We start from the raw sequence: 18,967 nt of genomic DNA, 5'->3' as shown, positions 1-18,967 counted from the left end.
TAGGCCAACACTATGGGAGACTCTATCCTTTCTAATGGGAATTTGTCATTACTGTGACCCTGCTCTGTGTGTCTTTAAATTCTTCGTGGGGTTTTTCCTAAAGTTGGTCAGCCGTTGGACTCACAGCATACCCTATAACTGTATAGCAGACTCTCTCCTTTCTAATGGGAACATGTTGTACCTTGTTACTGTGGCCCTGCTCTGTGTGTCTTTAAATTCTTAGTGGGGTTTTTCCTAAAATTGTCAGCCATTGGACTCACTGCATACCCTATAACTGTATAGCAGACTATCTCCTTTCTAATGGGAACATGTTGTACCTTGTTACTGTGGCCCTGCTCTGTGTGTCTTTAAATTCTTAGTGGGGTTTTTCGTAAAATTGTCAGCCATTGGACTCACTGCATACCCTATAACTGTATAGCACACCCTCTCCTTTCTAATGGGAACATGTCCTATCTTGTTACTGTGGCTCTGCTCTATGTGTATTTAAATTCTTACTGGAGTTTTTCCCAAATTTTGGCAACCCTTGCAGTCACAGCATGGACATTACCACTATAGGAGACCCGCTCCTTTATAATGGGAACATTTTTTTTACTGAGACTCTCCTCTATGTCTCTTCAATGGGGCATTGGGTTGCGTCCAAATTTTTGGCAGCCTTTGCAGTCACTGGATACGCAATAACAGTATAGGAGACCCACTTGTTAATAATGGGAACAACAAAGCATAGCCAGCTGATGGCTCTCTAACAATAGCTGGGGCCGACTGCTCGCCTTTTAAGAATAGTAAGGGCCGTCTGATGGCCCTATAAAAATAGGCTTTATGACTTTCAGAGTCTCTCCATCATAAATAAAACAGGATGTGTCTGATGATGTGTCACACACCACATTGCCAGATAAGGTTGTAAAATGTTAAAATGACATTTCCCGGTGAATGCATTTGTCTTAAAAAAAAAACGTAAAAAAAACAAAACAATAGGATCTTTCTTTAGTATAAAAAACAGCATCACCAATTTGACAACAATGTAATCACATTGTTCAGCTCATGCACCTCCTCCTCCATCTCCGAAATGACCACATCAGTCACAAGCTGACAGCACTGCAGCACTGCCTTGTCCAAGCGGCAACAGGCTGTGCTGAAGATAACATGCTTAATGCTTAATTGACAAACCGCCCAGCGCTGCAGAGTTGTTGAAAGCTGTAACACAGCAGCCTGATCTGTGGCTCTCACCACTGAACATACAGCCAGGCATGGTCGTGTGTGACAATGGGCGGAACCTGGTGACGGAGAAATGACAGCCGGAGTAGATACGGTTTCCCTCTATGCCAGTCCTTTCATCGAGCTAAAGAATATGGCTGTAGTGAAATACAACTCCCAGTGAGAAGCTGTTTCAGATTGAAAAACATTGAGCCCACCAGAGGATTTGATTCTGAGGGCTAACCTTTCTCCCCCGCTCAAGAGCCCAATAGCAGCTGCAAAGTTAGCGCTATCATGAACTCTCCTGAGGTACAAGCCAAGGCACACCAGAGCATTCTCTGGTGGGACCGTCCAACCCTGTTAAGAAGCAGTCCTGGCTAAGAAAAGTGTGTGGAAAAGTTCCCGGACACTCTATGGCTGCTTTTTTACTGAGGAGGAAACAAACGCAAACACGGGGAGAACATACAAAGTCATTGCAGATGTTGTCCTTGCTGGGATTTGAACCCAGGATCCCAGCGCTGCAAGTCTTCAGTGCTAACCACCGATCCAATGTGCTGCCGTTCATCCTCTAATATCTAACAGGCTGGAGAAACTTGCACCAACTGCCACTCTATCTTCAGCTCTTTTGTGAGAAAATGTATTTGGGCAGCCACTCAGTCTACCAAATAAAATTCCTGAGAAGGAAATTGGGGATGGCTTCGCTACTGATACTGAAGGCAGCGCTAATACCATGGCATCGTACCATAGTTTGCTGGAAATATTCCAGGCTGGTAGGAGGCAAGCAAATCCCCACAGAAAAGTACCAGCAGTTGTGTTCAGGTGTGCTCGAAAAAGCCCTTTAGTTTACCCTGGGAGATGGGGGACTCGGAGTCGGGTCCTGTGATGGAGAGATGGGGTGCAGCCATGGCCCAGACCCGACCCGTGCTCAGGGCCGTCACATTAAAAAGGATGGTGTGGGCTCATCCGGGTTGAGTGACTGATTTACGACTACGCCACCTGTGGCACCTGGTGAAGGCCACCAGCGCCGCCGCAGTCCACTGAGGCATGGTGTTATGGCGGCCAAAGTTCTTACTACTCCCCACAGGCGGAGCAGGGCCTCAGGGCAGAGGGACAGAAGGATGGGGGGTAGTAGTAGAGGGAGACGGGTGCCACGTGTGGTGCAGAATAAACAGTCCGGAGGCCATAGGGGTGAACTTCCAAGGCTTTACTCACTTTAGAGATGGCAGAAGGAAGGCGACTCCCTGCTCCCCGCGGAGTCCTGCGGTCACCAGTGACGGGGGTCCGACAACCTCCGAGTAAGTCCAGCATTCAATCGGGACCCTACACCAGAGTGTTCCTGAACTACAGACCGAATCCTTTCCTGTCCGTGTGTGTGCAAATAGGCTGGGTCTCCCTCTGAGCTCCTCTCAATACTAGGGCACGGGTGGCAGCTCCGCTTCGTCCGATACCCTGTGGGATCCTCAGGGCCTACCGGGCTTTCCCGACCAGGACATGGAGTAGCAAGGTCTGGTGTCGGGGGCCGGTACCCCTCTTGCAGCCGGACTCCTACTGAATATATCAGCATGGCGAGGACAGGTGGCGTACACCACTCCATCTGCATCCTGCCTGGGATCCATTTGCCGTAGAGCCACACTCTTGAGCTCCGGGCCTTCTTGGTCCTGGTCATTAGCCGGGTTGAGACATTCCCCGTCTGCAACCTGCCCCTCGTCGCAAGGCCGGGGTACGAGGGCCGTGTCTCCCTCCCCTGCAGGTCCACACAGGATCCACGCTCAGAGTGGGAGATCACAGTTACACACAGTATTTGACAGCACAAAGACTGCTTGACAGACAAAGACAAAAACCAAAGATGGCTTTTTATTAAATATGAAATTTAAAGTGTAACTAACTTGTAAGTCCTCCACCCTCACCCACTAACTGGTTCCCCTAACTCTGGGTTCCCCAGTCTCCCTGTAACCAGGGGAGCAGCACCTAGTGCATACTAGCCCCCTCTGGTGGAGAAATGTGGTGCTGGATGCAAAGGTTGGGTCACGACTATCACTCTGTTCTTACCTCAGAGGAGGAACACAACACTCCATCAAAGAAGTGCAGCATCCCTGTGGCGGTCGAAACCCTCAGGGGCGCCACACAGGGACCCGCGCTTGTAGAAGACGGAGACAACACCGGGAGAAATATTAACGGCTGGGGACCGAGTATGGACACGAGGCATGAGGCATGTGGTTGTGAAAAGCTTCTGCCTCCGCGTGCCTAAAAGGCCACATTTCAAGTGAAAGCAGCTTTACAGGACTTACTGTAAGAAATGACATGAAGGATAGATAGGGTTTCCCTCTATGCCAGTCCTTTCACCGAGCTAAATACAACTGTCAGCAAAAAAAAGCTGTGGACTGGCTCCGTACTGCCCCTAGCCACATTCACCTGTCCATGTGTTTGTGGTTAGGCGGTTCTTCCCAGTAAGTGTACTGGGGAGGGCACAGGTAATGTTGTGGGACCCGTACTTGTGGAAGGAAGAGGCGATACCGGGAAATATAGTGGCGGTTGGGGACCGAGTATGGACACCCGGCTGCCGCCGGCATGAGGTTGTGAAAAGCTTCCGCCTCCACGAGCTTGAAAGGGAAATATTTCAAGTGCAAAAAGTTGCCCAGAAATCTTTGCAGTTTAGTGTTGTGGCCTGTGGGTGGGTGGGTGGCTGGCTGCATACTTGCACTTGCATTCCAAGTAACAGAAAACTAAGCAAACGGTGGCCTCTATCATCATCATGGCCTCACCTCGGCACCATGAACTCTCCTGAAGGAGAAGCCAGGGCCCGCCGGAGAAGTCTCCGGTTCTCTGGTGGGCCCGTCCAACCCTGACAAAAAGCAGCCCTGGCTAAGAAAAGTATGGGGGAAGGTTCCCGGACACTCTATGGCTGCTTTTTTAATGTGGATCGGCCATGCTTATGCATGTTATTTCTCAAACCGCATTAAAGATCAGGCCATTGTCCAACTCTGTACTGAAGAAATTAAATGCGCAAAGAAAGATGTGTGTGTGTCAGAGCACCACCGATAAGGGCAAGTTGATGTTGCACGGGCTGCCATTGCTTCTGCAACAAGCTGCATTCCTGTGAGAGATGGAATTCCTGTGAGAAATGACATGAAGGGTAGATAGGGTTTCCCTCTATGCCAGTCCTTTCACCGAGCTAAATACAACTGTCAGCAAAAAAAGTTGTGGACTGGCTCCGTACCGTCCCTGACCACATTCACCTGTCCACGTGTTTGTGGTTAGTCGGTCCTTCCCAGTAAGTGCACTGGGGAGGGCACGGGTAATGTTGTGGGACCCGTGCTTGTGGAAGGAAGAGGCAATACCGGGAAATATAGTGTCGGCTGGGGACCGAGTATGGACACCGGGCTGCCGCCGGCTTGAGGTTATGAAAAGCTTCCGCCTCCACGAGCCTAAAAGGCCACATTTCAAGTGCAAGCAGCTGTCAAAAATTTGGCAGTATAGTATTGCAGCCTGTGGGTGGGTGGGTGGGTGGCTGGCTGCCTGCATACTTGCGCTTGCATTCGAAGGAATGGGGTAGGGAAAACTGAACACTACAGTTGGACAAGGACGTGGACGGTGATTGTTGCAAGTCTGCAATGACAGGTTCATGGCGGGAGGCATCTTCGCATGCGCCAAGGATCACTTATGATGGGCACCCTTTTAGGCAGTGACCTGGGAGTTAGAGATGCTTCCAGAGGTCTTCCCCATGCTGTTCCCATGACTTTTCAGCACTGTATGCATGTGTTTGATGATGTGTCACACACCACGTGTCCAGATAAGGTTGTAAAATGTTAAAATGACATTTCCTGGTGAATGCATTTGTCTTGGTTGAAAGCAATGCAAAAGTGCAAAAACGCATCAAAAAACGCTACGTGTGAACATAGCCCAAGGTGTGGAGGAGTATTATTGTTTTTGGTTATTTATTTTGCTTTATATACATTGTACATGTGATGGAAAGGATGTTCCTTAACATATTTCGCAGGAAAATCCATTTTGGTTTCGTTTTGGTATGTTTTATTGTGAGTCCGTAAAAGTGGCGTAATACCTCTGACAACGTTGTTGACAGAAGTGACCTGGGAGTCAGAAATGCTTCCAGGGGTCTTCCCCATGCTGTCCCCATGTCATTTGAGCACTGTTCCCATCGATTTGGGCAATTTTTAGGCCCTCCCCAGACCGCCGTGGGGAGCCGCCTGAAGAATGCTCGAGTTTCCCATAGACTTATATTGGGTTCGTTGCTAGGGTCGAGCACCCGAGTATTCCAATTTGCTCGACCCGAGCAACGAGTACCCGAGCATTTTAGTGCTCGCTCATCACTAGTGTGGACTAATGACATCAATACCCTATATAAGGTGTGCTTAATTATTAGGCAACTTCCTTTCCTTTTGCAAAATGGGTCAGGAGAGAGATTTGAGGGGCTCTGAAAAGTCCAAAATTGTGAGATGTCTTGCAGAGGGATGCAGCAGTCTTGAAATTTCCAAACTTTTGAAGCGTGATCACCGAACAATCAAGCGTTTCATGGCAAATAGCCAACAGGGTCGCAAGAAGCGTGTTGGCCAAAAAAGGCGCAAAATAGCTGCCCATGAATTGAGGAAAATCAAGCGTGAAGCTGCCAAGATGCCATTCGCCACCAGTTTTGCCATATTTCAGAGCTGCAACGTTACTGGAGTATCAAAAAGCACAAGGTGTGCGATACTCAGGGACATGGCCAAGGTAAGGAAGGCTGAAAAACGACCACCTTTGAACAAGAAACATAAGATAAAACGTCAAGAATGGGCCAAGAAATATCTTAAGACTGATTTTTCAAAGGTTTTATGGACTGATGAAATGAGAGTGACTCTTGATGGGCCAGATGGATGGGCCAGAGGCTGGATCAGTAAAGGGCAGAGAGCTCCACTCCGACTCAGACGCCAGCAAGGTAGAGGTGGGATACTGGTATAGGCTGGTATCATCAAAGATGAACTTGTGGGACCTTTTCAGGTTGAGGATGGAGTGAAGCTCAACTCCCAGACCTACTGCCATTTTCTGGAAGACAACTTCTTCAAGCAGTGGTACAGGAAGAAGTCGGTACCTTTCAAGAAAAACATGATTTTCATGCAGGACAATGCTCCATCACATGCATCCAACTACCCCACAGCGTGGCTGGCCAGTAAAGGTCTAAAAGAAAAAAAAATAATGACATGGCCCCCTTGTTCACCTGATCTGAACCCCATAGAGTACCTGTGGTCCATCATAAAATGTGAGATCTATAGGGAGGGAAAACAGTACACCTCTCGGAACAGTGTCTGGGAGGCTGTGGTGGCTGCTGCACACAATGTTGATCGAAAACAGATCAAGCAACTAACAGAATCTATGGATGGAAGGCTGTTGAGTGTCATCATAAAGAAAGGTGGCTATACTGATCACTAATTTTTTTGTTTTTTGGTTTTGCATGTCAGAAATGTTTATTTCAAAATTTTGTGCACTGATATTGGTTTACCTGGTGAAAATAAACAAGTGAGATGGGAATATAATTGGTTTTTATTAAGTTGCCTAATAATTCTGCATAGTAATAGTTACCTGCACAAACAAATATCCTCCTAAGATAGCCAAATCTAAAAAAAAACCACTCCAAGTTACAAAAAATATTAAGCTTGGATATTTATGAGTCTTTTTGGTTGATTGAGAACATAGTTGTTGCTCAATAATAAAAACAATCCTCTAAAATACAACTTGCCTAATAATTCTGCACACAGTGTATATAAATAAAAATTATTATTATTATTACTGTTGGATAAAATGTGTATCACGTGAGGGCCTTGCCACAGACACTTACACATGAACGGTGCCATGTAGGCCAAGCTGAAAAAAAGGCAAATGTTCTGTGTCCCCAACAGTAGAAACAGTACCCATCCTCTCCTCACACTGACTTGCCTCCTCCTCCTCCACCTCCTCCTCTCCAGCCCATCCAGGCTGGACTGACATGAAGCTTTGGTTGGGTGTCCCCTCTGTAGCATTTCGAGTCCCCTCAGTAGCACAGAAAAACAAGTCCTCTCCCTCCTCATCTTCCTCCTCATCACCCAATGTTACCTCAGAATATTGGCTAGGCTGGGTAGTATTACTCACTGGGAAATCTGGCTCCATATCAACAACCTGGGCACTCAAAGCTTCCTCTTTAAGATTATGCAGTGATTGTTTCAAGAGACACAGCAACGGGATGGTTACGCTGATAATAGCCTGATCACCGCTCACAAGGTTGGTGCAGTACTCAAAGTTCTCAAGAACCTCACAAATGTCAGCGATCCACACCAACTCGACAGTTGTTATGTGTGGTGGCTGACTCTCAGTCTGGCCAGCATGCTGAAGCTGGTATTCAGCTACTGCCCTCCGCTGTTCACTAATCCTCGCCAACATATGATAGGTGGAGTTCCACCGCATGGGCAGGTCGCAAATGAGTCGGTGACTTGGCAAATTCAAGCGCTTTTGCAGCGCTGTAAAAGCAGCAATAGCAGTAGAGGAATGGTGGAAATGGACGCTAATACGGCGCACCTTCTCAAGCAGGTACGGCAAGTCAGAAATTTTTTAGAAATTTCTAAACAACTAGGTTCAGCACATGAGCCATGCAATGCACGTGTACCAGCTTGTCGATCTTTAAAGCCGCCACCAGGTTACGCCCATTATCGCAGATGACCAGAAGGGGTTGGAGGTGCAGCGGAGAGAGCCACTGATAGGTCTGTTGTTTTAAAGCTTGCCACAGCTTTGTTGCCGTGTGTGCTTTCTGACTTAAACAGATCAGCTTCAGAAGAGTGTCTTGCCACTTTGCGCTGCTGCACAGGTCCCAGCTTGGCAGTGCTGGGGAGGGTAATTCAGCAGAGGATGAGGAGCAGGAGAAGAGGATAGAGAAAGTGGAATATGAAGAGGTGGAAACCCTGACAGAAGTTGTGCCCTCTATTCTTAGCGTGGGTGGGATGTGTGATGTTCCAGTTTGCGCCTTTGTCCCCCCCTCCACCATGTTCCCCCAGTGTGCCATGACAGAAATGTATCATTCCTGTGCACAACAATTTGTCCAGGTGTCTGTTGTTAGGTGGACCTTCCGGGTTACAGCGTTGGTGAGAGCACGGTTCAGATTGTTTAACACGTTCTTGTGTAACTCGGGGATGGCACACCAGGCAAAATACTGGCGGCTGGGAACACTGTATCATGGGGCAGCCACAGCCAAGAGATCACGGAAGACTGTGCTCCCATAAGCCTAAACGGCAACATCTACACAGCTAGCAATTTGGCAATGTGCAAGTTTAGTATTTGTGCCTGTGGGTGCGTGACTGGGTATTTAAGCTTTCTTTCCAAGCTCTCAGGCACAGTCAATTGGACGCTTTGCTGACACAAGGAAGTGGATGTGGTTGATGTTTGTTGTGTGTGAGCAACCGCAGCTTGTGGGCAGGATCAGCAGATTCTGAAGGACATAGCCCAGGCGACATGGCATAAAGTCTCCACCGAACCCAAAAGCACTATAGATACTGGCTGGTGATGAGCTTATGCAGCCTTTATCTATCCCTCATCTCCTCACGATGGCTGGACCATCATTGTAAATAAGCCCGTGTCCTTTGTGTCACCCCAACTCATTGTAGATTGTAAGCTCTTACGAGCAGGGTCATCATTATTTTAGTTTTAATTATTGTATTATCTTTAGCTATGTTACCTATAACTGTTGAACATGAACCTCTGAATTGTAAAGCGCTGCGGAATAGGTTGGCGCTATATAAATAAAGAGTATTATTTATATTATTATTGGTTTGACTCGCAGATGCAGATTTCGTACCCTGGTGTTCCACCCACCTACAGGCGTGCTTGGCTGCCATGTGGTTTCTCATATTGGTGATGCTCAGGTTGCTTTTGCCCTGGCTTCTGCTCAACTTGGTATGGCAGATGCTACAGACAACTATATTTTTCTCTGAAGGACTTTCAGAAAAAAAAAATCCACACAGCAGCTGAACGCCCCCTAGCCCTGACTTGGTGCATAGCGGGGGTGCTCTTGGGAACAGTTGACCCAGTTCTCACTCTGGGCAAACCACGACCCCTTGGTGCTCGTGTTGGTGTTACATATCCATCTTGCTCTGTGTTGCTGTCATGGCTGTGTGCCAACGGTCCAGGTCGGATCAGTGGACTCATCATCGACCACCTCGTCTTCCATCTCATCCTCCTTCCCACTTGACCTTGTAGGCTGACCTGATGGCAACTGTGCCTCATCATCATCAGCCTCCACCTCTGGAGACAGTAAATGATGTTCTTCCAAGTGGCTTTCTTCTGACCGTAGTTCCTCAAATTCTAGAGCATCAATACATGCCACCTCCTCTTGTCCCTCTTCAATGCTGCACAGTGATAGGCCAGAGTCAACCAAAGGATACGTACCAAACTGATCCTCGGAGTGGCCAAGCTTGGGGTCATATGTCTCCTGTGACTTGTAATGGTGGGAGGAAGGAGAACCAGCTTCAGGATTGGAAGGGCCAGCCTTCTGTGTATCCACAGTAGACTGTGTGGTCATGGATGATTTGTTGCTGCTTGACAAATGTATAGAGGCCTTGTCTGCTATCCAAGACAGAATCTGCTCTCACTCTTCTGGCTTCCACACACATTTACGTTCCAGACCGGGAACTTTTTCCAGGAACATAGTGGATGCATCAAGCTTCTTCTGACCTGACACAGACTGAGTGCCTTCTCGCGCACCACTGAAAACACCACGTCCATGTCCCTTAGCAACAGGCTTTTTTGGCATTTTGGGTTTTCTTGACAGATTTTCAGATGTTGATGGCACAAGCCAAGCTAGCTGTCACAGGCACAGCCAAAATAGTGAGTCAACCATGACACAGCCCATAGGGCTAATTTTTACAAATCCTATGCACATTGTGCAGTGGACAAACCAGAACAGTATTCCTACTCCAGCCTAACTACTATTTGTGATTGCAGGCCTTTGGGATGGTGGCTTCCTGCGTTAACCATGACTCAGCCCACAGGGTTAATTTTCACAAACCCTATGCATATTGTGCAGTGGACAAATCTGGAGTGTACAGTAGTCCTATGAAACTAATATTTGTCATTGGAGGCCCTTGTCACAGGTTGTCCCACATTGTGACTGAGATAGGGGATACATATTCAATAGAAATTTACACTGACTGTTGATGACTGACTGATGGCCCTCTGAAAACTTGAATTGAGGGCCACAACTTCTACAGTACTCCATCGTAGATAATGTTTGTCAAGGGAGGCCCTTGTCATGGAATCTTCCTGCACCTATGACACAGCCCCCAGCCCCCGAAGTAATTTTTGGAAATATGATGTACATTCTGCACTGGACCAAGCAGTACAATATCAAGAAGTCTTCTCTTGCTATATAATCTGGGGAATATTGACCATCAAAATCTCGAAGCCATTTGGAGAAGCTTCTCCAACCCATCCTGGAGAGGGGGCACCATATATCCTTTGTCCATTGACATGCACAAGTGATATATTTGAGCTTGGCATCCAGTTGACTAGCGAGCTTTATATTTCCAGTTCACAGAGTTCAGCCATACCTGAGGATCGTAGGCCGCATTCACTGCTACCTTCTAGTACTCCATGTCTCTTGGCCATTTTCTCTGTAGTCTTTGTCCTTAAATGAGTTAAATAATAGTGAGGGCCCTATAATATGAATAAGTGAGGGCACTCTCAAATGTACACAAGAGGCACCTCCAAAATTTCTAGAGGAGGGCACTTCAAAATGTATGTTGCAGGGCCACACGAGGGCTCTCACAAAACTCAGCTTTTCCTGCCTACTGCAGGCCCTCTGAACATTTGTAGGGTTAAAAGTGAGCCTTTTGTAAAAAGTAGAGTCCCTCAGCTGTCTGAATGCTTCCTTTTCATACCTGAGAACCGACCATATCACTATATTACCTCCTTTGTCCGCTGACTTTATCACTATATCCTTATTGTGTTTTAATTCTATCAATGCTTCTCTCCGCTGAGGGGATAAATTGTCATTAGACACTCTGGTAGAGATTTTTTCAAGTTCACTGGTGACCAATTACACAAATAATTCTATATCAGGATATAGATTCAGCGGGGGAAATTTTTTTGGGACTGCAATTTTAAACTTACCCTGAACATCCGATTGAACACTTTCACCGCCCAACTCTTCCAAAATAAACACGGCCTCACGTTCTTCTTCTGTCCACATCATACCCTTATCCGTCTTGTCATGTAGCTTTTTTAACACAAGTTTTCGGGCGAAGAGATGTAGATCTTTTACCGCTGTAAATAAATCAAAAGGGGCGATGGGGGAGAGTGTAAGACCAAGACTCAATACCTCGTTTTGAGATTCAGTTAATTCTGTATCAGAGAGGTTTATCACCTTTAGTTTGGAAGATGTGGCAGCATTCTCATTGAATCCTCTAGTCCTCCTATACTTAAATTGGGAATCATTTCTGCGACTGTTCCTTCTGAGATTATAATACCGGTTATCACCGATATTATCCCTTTCATTTTCTTCTTCTCGCAATGAGACTGATGATAAAGAGGAACTCCTAGTTATGGAGTTTCTCTCTTACTGGTAGACTGCCAATTATAGACCATTCCACTTTTAAAATCTGAGTGTCAATGGTGGAGGGACCGCCCAAATGTCTAAGTAACAGCTGTCCCTCCAAAACTCATGTTACAGAACCACCTGAGGCCTCTCAGGTCAAAAATCAACATAGTTACTGGTTGGTTCTAGCTGTGCTAGTAAAGTGCTGGGGAATAGTGAACTAAAAATGATGTTTGACAGAGGAACCTACAAAATGTATAAGTCAGGGCCCTCCCAATTGTAAAAGGCGAAAAAAAGCCACAACAGCATGTGTGAACAAAGGCTAAAAGAGATATTTTTTTGGTTTCTCTGGTTTATTTAGCCTTATATGCAAGTGATTATGCAGGAAAAATTGCCTGTTAAATGCAATTTAGGTAAGGTTTGTTTGTTGTTCTTGTGTGTCTGTAAAAGTGGCGAAATACTGCGACAAACTTATTCCCAGAAACCATATGTGGGTCAGAAATGCATGCAGGCATATTCTCCAGGCTCTTCCCATTCTGTTTCATCATTTTCCCATCCATTTCAGCCTTTTCCTCAGGCTCCCCAGACCACTTTGTAGGGTCCAGCAGAAAATTACTCGCATTTCCCATTGACTTACATTGTACTCGCTATTTGGAACGAATACACGATTACAACCCCTGGAAAAATTATGGAATCACTGGGCTCGGAGGATGGTCATGCAGTTGTTTAATGTTGTTGGAAAAAAGCAGATCACAGACATGTCACAAAACTAAAGTCATTTCAAATAGCAACTTTAGGGCTTTAAGAAACACTAAAAGAAATCAAGATTAAAAATGTGGTACTCAGTAAGAGTAATTTTTTTCAGACCAAGCAGAGGGAAAAAATTATGGAATCACTTAATTCTGAGGAAAAAATTATGGAATCATGAAAAACAAACACACAAAAGAACACTCCAATACATCACTAGTAATTTGTTGCACCACCTCTGGTTTTAATAACAGCTTGCAGTCTCTGAGGCATGGACTTAATGAGTGACAAACAGTACTCTTCATCAATCTGGCTCCAACTTTCTCTGATTGCTGTTGCCAGATCAGCTTTGCAGGTTGGAGCCTTGTCATGGACCATTTTCTTCAACTTCCACCTAAGATTTTCAATTGGATTGAGATCTGGACTATTTGCAGGCCATGACATTGACCTTATGTGTCTTCTTTCAAGGAATGTTTTCACAGTTTTTGCTCTATGGCAGGATCCATTATCATCTTGAAAAATGATGTCATCATCCCCAAACATCCTTTCAATTGATGGGATAAGAAAACTGTCCAAAATATCAATGTAAACTTGGGCATTTATTGAAGATATAATGACAGCCATCTCCCCAGTGCCTTTACCTGACATGCAGCCCCATATCATCAATGGCTGTGCAAATTTGCATGTTCTCTTCATGCAGTCATCTTTATAAATCTCATTGGAACGGCACCAAACAAAAGTTCCAGCATCATCACCTTGCCCAATGCAGATTCGCGATTCATCACTGAATATGACTTTCATCCAGTCATCCACAGTCCACGATTACTTTTCCTTAGCCCATTGTAACCTTGTTTTTTTCTGTTTAGGTGTTACTGATGGCTTATGTTTAGCTTTTCAGTATGTAAATCCCATTTCCTTTAGGCGGTTTCTTACAGTTCGGTCACAGACATTGACTCCAGTTTCCTCCCATTCATTCCTCATTTGTTTTGTTGTGCATTTCCTGTTTTGGAGATATATTGCTTTAAGTTTTCAGTCTTGACGCTTTGATGTCTTCCTTGGTCTACCAGTATGTTTGCCTTTAACAACCTTCCCATGTTGTTTGTATTTTGTCCAGATTTTAGACACAACTGACTGTGAACAACCAACATCTTTTGCAACATTGCGTGATGATTTACCTTCTTTTAAGAGTTTGATAATCCTCTCTTTTGTTTCAATTGACATCTCTCGTATTGGAGCCATGATTCATGTCAGTCCACTTGGTGCAACAGCTCTCCAAGGTGTGATCACTCCTTTTAAGATGCAGACAAACGAGCAGATCTAGTTTGATGCAGGTGTTAGTTTTGGAAATTAAAATTTACAGGGTGATTCCATAATTTTTTCCTCAGAATTGAGTGATTCCATAATTTTTTCCCTCTGCTTGGTCTGAAAAAAATTACCCTTACTGAGTACCACATTTTTAAACTTGATTTCTTTTAGTGTTTCTTAAAGCCCTAAAGTTGCCATTTGAAATTACTGTAGTTTTGTGCCATGTCTGTGATCTGATTTTTTTCAACAACATTTAACCACTGAATGAACATCCTCCGAGCCCGGTGATTCCATCATTTTGCCAGGGGTCGTATTACAAAGTACTCTTTACGAGTAGAGATGAGCGTTGTTCGACTCGAACTGTTCGCCAATCTCAAATTCGAGCTGTTTTGGGCGGTGTTCGAGCCGTTCGGCTAACACGAACCATTCGAAAAAAATTCGGCTGTTCGAGGTTATGTTCGATAACTGTTCGTGCACCAAAATCATAACTGGATTTTTTCTCAGTAATGATGAAAATTAATGTTAATACGCAGTTTGAGTGTACAGCGGGGCGGGGGGAGGGGCAGGGGATGGATCTCTGCAGGAATATGAAGATCTCCATTTTTTTTTTCTCTTTCCCGCATTTACAGTGGGGAGGTGTAATCTGTCAGCCTATCAGCAGCGCACACACGGAGCGAAGTGCTTTTTTTCACACAAGCAAGGGCATGTGTCATTGGCAGTGTATGTCACATGTCCTTGCCCTATAAGACCCAGCCATTTTCCCCGTTGCCACCATTTTCTCACTGCTGCAGCTGCGTGTTAGACGGCACCGCTGTTGCTGTGTGCGCTATGCCTTGTTAATTTCAAGCCAATTTTCGCACAAATCTACAGATAGCTTGGGAGTAGGGAATAGTTGTGATTGCAGTCCTTTTAAGGACTAGGTTACAGCATTTACTATGACTTTTATCAGGCAGGTCTGCGCTATTAAATAGATAGGTTGTGGGAGTAAAGACTAATTGTAATTGCAGTCCTTTTCAGGACAAAGTTACATCGTTCCTATTAGTTTTTGCCAGGCAGGTCTGCGCCAGTGCTGTGCAAGTTTTTTTCACAGCATTTGGCTAAATCTAGCAAAGCTAATCCTTTTTGGCCTATTGCAGACTGTGTTAGTCAGTGGAGTAGCCTATCTGTGCTGCAAGCTACACCACCTGTGTATAGAATATAATTTTTTTTTCTGCACTTAGTGAAGTAAAACCTTTTGGGCATAGCATCATTCTATAAGTCCATCTATACTGACCTCCATCACGTTGCAAATTGAATATAATTTTTTTCTGCATCTAGCTCTGAAAAAATATTTGGCCTTCTAGCAGTGTGTGGGACTTGTTCTAATAGTCCATCTATACTGACCTCCATCAGGTTGCAAATTGAATATAATTTTTTTCTGCATCTAGCTCTGAAAAAATATTTGGCCTTCTAGCAGTGTGTGGGACTTGTTCTATTAGTCCATCTATACTGACCTCCATCAGGTTGCAAACTGAATATAATTTTTTTCTGCATCTGGCTCTGAAAAATTATTTGGCCTTCTAGCAAAGTGTGGGACTTGTTCTATTAGTCCATCCAATACTGACCTCCATCAGGTTGCAAATTGAATATATTTTTTTTCTGCATCTAGCTCTGAAAAAATATTTGGGCTTCTAGCAGTGTGTGGGACTTGTTCTATTGGTCCATCTATACTGACCTCCATCAGGTTGCAAACTGAATATAATTTTTTTCTGCATCTAGCTGTGAAAAAAATTTGGCCTTCTAGCCGTGTGTGGGACTTGTTCTATTAGTCCATCTATACTTACCTCCATCAGGTTGCAAATTGAATATAATTTTTTTCTGCATCTAGCTCTGAAAAAATATTTGGCCTTCTAGCAGTGTGTGGGACTTGTTCTATTAGTCCATCTATACTGACCTCCATCAGGTTGCAAACTGAATATAATTTTTTTCTGCATCTACCTCTGAAAAAATATTTGGGCTTCTAGCTGTGTGTGGGACTTGTTCTATTAGTCCATCTATATTGACCTTCATCAGGTTGCAAATTGAATATAATATTTTTGTGCATCTAGCTCTGAAAAAATATTTGGGCTTCTAGCAGTGTGTGGGATTTGTTCTATTAGTCCATCTATACTGACCTCCATCAGGTTGCAAACTGAATGTCATTTTTTTCTGCATCTAGCTCTGAAAAAATATTTGGCCTTCTAGCAAAGTGTGGGACTTGTTCTATTCGTCCATCTATACTGACCTCCATCAGGTTGCAAATTGAATATATTTTTTTTCTGCATCTAGCTCTGAAAAAATATTTGGGCTTCTAGCAGTGTGTGGGACTTGTTCTATTAGTCCATCTATACTGACCTTGATCAGGTTGCAAGCTGAATATAATTTTTTTCTGCATCTAGCTCTGAAAAAAATTTGGCCTTCTAGCAGTGTGTGGGACATGTTCTATTAGTCCATCTATACTGACCTCCATCAGGTTGCAAATTGAATATAATTTTTTTCTGCATATAGCTCTGAAAAAATATTTGGCCTTCTAGCAGTGTGTGGGACTTGTTCTATTAGTCCATCTATACTGACCTCCATCAGGTTGCAAACTGAATATAATTTTTTTCTGCATCTACCTCTGAAAAAATATTTGGGCTTCTAGCTGTGTGTGGGACTTGTTCTATTAGTCCATCTATACTGACCTCTATCAGGTTGCAAATTGAATATAATATTTTTCTGCATCTAGCTCTGAAAAAATATTTGGGCTTCTGGCAGTGTCTGGGACTTGTTCTATTAGTCCATCTATACTGACCTCCATCAGGTTGCAAATTGAATATAATATTTTTCTGCATCTAGCTCTGAAAAAAATATTTGGCCTTCCAGCAGTGTGTGGGACTTGTTCTATTAGTCCATCTATACTGACCTCCATCAGGTTGCAAATTGAATATAATTTTTTTCTGCATCTAGCTCTGAAAAAATATTTGGCCTTCTAGCAGTGTGTGGGACTTGTTCTATTAGACCATCTATACTGACCTCCATCGGGTTGAAAATTGAATATAATTTTTTTCTGCATCTAGCTCTGAAAAAATATTTGACCTTCTGGCAGTGTGTGGGACTTGTTCTCTTAGTCCATCTATACTGACCTCCATCAGGTTGCAAATTGAATATAATTTTTTCTGCATCTAGCTCTGAAAACATATTTGGCCTTCTAGCAGTGTGTGGGACTTGTTCTATTAGTCCATCTATACTGACCTCCATTAGGTTGCAAATTGAATATAATTTATTTCTGCATCTAGCTCTGAAAAAATATTTGGCCTTCTAGCAGTGTGTGGGACTTGTTCTATTAGTCCATCTATACTGAACTCCATCAGGTTGCAAATTGAATATAATTTTTTTCTGAATCCAGCTCTGAAAAAATATTTGGCCTTCTAGCAGTGTGTGGGACTTGTTCTATTAGTCCATATATACTGACCTCCATCAGGTTGCAAATTGAATATAATTTTTTTCTGCATCTAGCTCTGAAAAAATATTTGGCCTTCTAGCAGTGTGTGGGACTTGCTCTATTAGTCCATCTATACTGACCTCCATCAGGTTGCAAATTGAATATAATTTTTTTCTGCTTCTAGCTCTGAAAAAAATATTTGGGCTTCTAGCAGTGTGTGGGACTTGTTCTAATAGTCCATCTATACTGACCTCCATCAGGTTGCAAATTGAATATATTTTTTTTCTGCATCTAGCTCTGAAAAAATATTTGGGCTTCTAGCAGTGTGTGGGACTTGTTCTATTAGTCCATCTATACTGACCTCGATCAGGTTGCAAGCTGAATATAATTTTTTTCTGCATCTAGCTCTGAAAAAAATTTGGCTTTATAGCAGTGTGTGGGACATGTTCTATTAGTCCATCTATACTGACCTCCATCAGGTTGCAAATTGAATATAATTTTTTTCTGCATATAGCTCTGAAAAAATATTTGGCCTTCTAGCAGTGTGTGGGACTTGTTCTATTAGTCCATCTATACTGACCTCCATCAGGTTGCAAACTGAATATAATTTTTTTCTGCATCTACCTCTGAAAAAATATTTGGGCTTCTAGCTGTGTGTGGGACTTGTTCTATTAGTCCATCTATACTGACCTCTATCAGGTTGCAAATTGAATATAATATTTTTCTGCATCTAGCTCTGAAAAATTATTTGGGCTTCTGGCAGTGTCTGGGACTTGTTCTATTAGTCCATCTATACTGACCTCCATCAGGTTGCAAATTGAATATAATATTTTTCTGCATCTAGCTCTGAAAAAAATATTTGGCCTTCCAGCAGTGTGTGGGACTTGTTCTATTAGTCCATCTATACTGACCTCCATCAGGTTGCAAATTGAATATAATTTTATTCTGCATCTAGCTCTGAAAAAATATTTGGCCTTCTAGCAGTGTGTGGGACTTGTTCTATTAGTCCATCTATACTGACCTCCATCAGGTTGAAAATTGAATAAAATTTTTTTCTGCATCTAGCTCTGAAAAAATATTTGGCCTTCTAGCAGTGTGTGGGACTTGTTCTCTTAGTCCATCTATACTGACCTCCATCAGGTTGCAAATTGAATATAATTTTTTCTGCATCTAGCTCTGAAAACATATTTGGCCTTCTAGCAGTGTGTGGGACTTGTTCTATTAGTCCATCTATACTGACCTCCATCAGGTTGCAAATTGAATATAATATTTTTCTGCATCTAGCTCTGAAAAAATATTTGGCCTTCTAGCAGTGTGTGGGACTTGTTCTATTAGTCCATCTATACTGACCTCCATTAGGTTGCAAATTGAATATAATTTATTTCTGCATCTAGCTCTGAAAAAATATTTGGCCTTATAGCAGTGTGTGGGACTTGTTCTATTAGTCCATCTATACTGAACTCCATCAGGTTGCAAATTGAATATAATTTTTTTCTGAATCCAGCTCTGAAAAAATATTTGGCCTTCTAGCAGTGTGTGGGACTTGTTCTATTAGTCCATATATACTGACCTCCATCAGGTTGCAAATTGAATATAATTTTTTTCTGCATCTAGCTCTGAAAAAATATTTGGCCTTCTAGCAGTGTGTGGGACTTGCTCTATTAGTCCATCTATACTGACCTCCATCAGGTTGCAAATTGAATATAATTTTTTTCTGCATCTAGCTCTGAAAAAAA

This window comes from Phyllobates terribilis, unplaced genomic scaffold, assembly GCF_046119375.1.
Source record: "Phyllobates terribilis strain yellow unplaced genomic scaffold, ASM4611937v1 Scaffold_3__8_contigs__length_932513732, whole genome shotgun sequence".
Lineage (NCBI taxonomy): Eukaryota > Metazoa > Chordata > Amphibia > Anura > Dendrobatidae > Phyllobates > Phyllobates terribilis.
This window is presented reverse-complemented; position numbering follows the sequence as displayed.